The sequence below is a fragment of the Engraulis encrasicolus genome, chromosome 2, assembly GCF_034702125.1.
Source record: "Engraulis encrasicolus isolate BLACKSEA-1 chromosome 2, IST_EnEncr_1.0, whole genome shotgun sequence".
Classification (NCBI taxonomy): domain Eukaryota; kingdom Metazoa; phylum Chordata; class Actinopteri; order Clupeiformes; family Engraulidae; genus Engraulis; species Engraulis encrasicolus.
In genome coordinates this window covers 11,227,774-11,230,273 of record NC_085858.1, presented here as the reverse complement: position 1 = coordinate 11,230,273, position 2,500 = coordinate 11,227,774, and the positions used below count along the sequence as shown (strand labels likewise).

Sequence of the window (2,500 nt, the reverse complement as noted above, 5' to 3'; positions counted from 1 at the left end):
CTCTCAAACACTCCTCACACACAAACAGAACCTCTGAATTGCTATCTCACAGCACAGGGATTTCTATCATAAAAGAAAGAACTTTTTTTCAAAGTGTATGGAGATCACCTTCATCTAACTTCACAAAAGTTTTATGAAGGTTAGGTTTAGGACGCAGGCTTTCTGTATAACAGGAGAGAGACTTGCAAAGCAGCTCCCGTTGTTATGAGCTCCCCAACACGTTCCACCATCATCACTTCTGTCTTTGGCACCCCGAATAGCATTTTACACACCAACTGGTCTGGTGCCAGACAGTTTAGTCTCCTCCCACTTCTCCATCTTTTGCACAACAAGTATTAAATTCCAGACCACACCCAGCCCGCTTCTGGGCAGGAACAATTTTGGAGAGGAGGAGCGCGCGCACTTCTGCTCATTTCACTATTACTACAGTTCTCTCTGCTCCCTGGTTACGTTTTGTGGGCTACTCAGTGCACACCACTATTCCAACTTCAACGACTTTTCTACTTGACTTACAAATAACCACGATTTGACGTCTGTAATTCCTCCTTACTGTAAGTATGGGTAACTTTTTTGGCTAAACATTACGTTAACCCTTGTATGTAATAATAATAAACAATATTAGAAAATAGCACTATCCCTCACATAACAAACTTTTTGATGTTAAATTATGTTGTGTGCTCTTTAAATGGATATTTAAATACTGCTGAAAGGCAGCGGTAGAAGTTTGGTTGACTGGAGTTTCAGTGCGTGCTGCTGTGAAAGGGGCGTTGTCAACAGCGTGAGCGTGTGGGGCGCGCGCGCAAGTTGCTAATTGAACCACTGTACCGCTACAATAGTTTGGTATACTACCGTATTACAGTCTTTTGAGTGAAAGGTATTATCTCTATTTTTGGATCATGGAAGGAACGTGGGCGTTAAGGGAGTTTTGTTTAACTTGTAGCAAGAGAGCACTTGCAAGGGAAATAGTTTGTGATTACTTTTGTTCGACTGGTTTGGTGAAGTGAAATTAGCCTACTCTCTGCCCAATCATAGTCGAGTATTGTTGAGAAAGTTTTTAAAAGCCTCTTATGTTCTAATTTTGACACTGGCATGAACGCATGAACTTTCTCTTCCTTCACTGTCTGCCACGACGCCCCCTTGTGTCAATTAACAATGTCGTTTTAACAAGTGCTGTTCTCATACAAACTGATTCAAAGGGCAAAAAGGCAATATTCATTCAAATGCTGTTTTAAGTCGTCCATTACGTTGGTTAAACTTGCTATGTTGCCTTTCAATTTACATATATGCTGAGTTCCCAAGCAGCCTACATCTTTCCCTTTGCTTTCCCTTGTCACTGTTCTCTCAAGCCATCCATCCATCCATCCATCCATCCATCCATACACCTATACATCTCTCTCTCTCTCTCTCTCTCTCTCTCTCTCTCTCTCTCTCTCTCTCTCTCTCTCTCTCTCTCTCTCTCTCTCTCTCTCTCTCGTCTGCTGCTGGTTTTGGGTTGGGGTGGTGGGTAGCTGTGTTGTGTTTTCATGAGTGGCCACAGCCTGCACGGCACAGTGGATTTCCGGAGGCCTGGCTCATCTGGGATTACTGCACAAACAAAACCCCCAGTCCGCTACGGCTGCAGTGTGCTGTGCAGAGCACCCACCCGCACACACAAGCCATGCAGCAAAACAGGACTGCAGTAACACGGCCCATAGCAGATTAGCTCTTGCTCCTCGATAAAACACCACGACAAAACAAAATAATGAAATGTAAACAAACAAAACGACTACCAAAAACAACGGTGCAATAATAAAAGTGCAAAAGGTGACAGAAAGGGAGCAAAATGAGGTAGTAAATGGGCAGTTGCAGGGTATGTTCATTCCCACGATAGTCTGTCTCTTTTAGACTGATTTGCATCTTATCTAGTCAATCCAGAGGGGACCTGAGTGTTTACCTGGGGCCTGTACTGTACTAAGACGCCTGTTAAGCAGTAAACCAGGTTAAGTTAATATGTGGTGATTTACCTCTTAACTTAACCTGGTTTACTCCTGAACCATCTTCTCCGTACAGGCCCCTTATGTTTATCCTTAGGTTGGTTGGTGGGTTGGTTGGTTTGCAGCTCATTGTATCTTCAGCTGGCATGCTTCCCATCCAGCCCCTGTTCTGGATAGGAGGGGAGGGGCGCTGAACTGGGGGAGGAAATCTCTAGAGGGCCCTTATGCTATGCACGCTCACTTCCGTAGGTGTTACTGTTTACACGCCGCCACCATCGCACGTCCGTCCCAGGATGTCTCTTTTGCTTTGCTTTGCTCTGTGGCATTTTGTATCCCAATTCTTCCCTCCAGATCTGAATATCGAGACCAGACAGGCCATATAGTGCTGCAGATCACACTCAACTCTACTGCTGCTGTTGAGAGCATCTCTAGAGATTGGAGGGAGGCCCTTTTTTCGCAAAGCATCGGAAAAAACAGTAGCCAAATCTGTGAAATCGAAGGCCCCTGCCAAAGTCAGAAAATAATAC

General features: G+C 44.6%; 1 protein-coding gene across 1 annotated transcript in view; it reads left to right on the top strand.

The window, feature by feature from the left end:
• The first annotated feature begins 409 nt into the window (after window positions 1-409).
• The window catches only part of emp2 (epithelial membrane protein 2), a 22,240-nt gene continuing 20,149 nt past the window's right edge, over window positions 410-2,500 (top strand). Inside the window, exon 1 of the mRNA XM_063221764.1 lies at window positions 410-551. The gene's annotated coding sequence lies outside the window, so the exon portion shown is untranslated. The remainder of the gene's footprint in view (window positions 552-2,500) is intronic.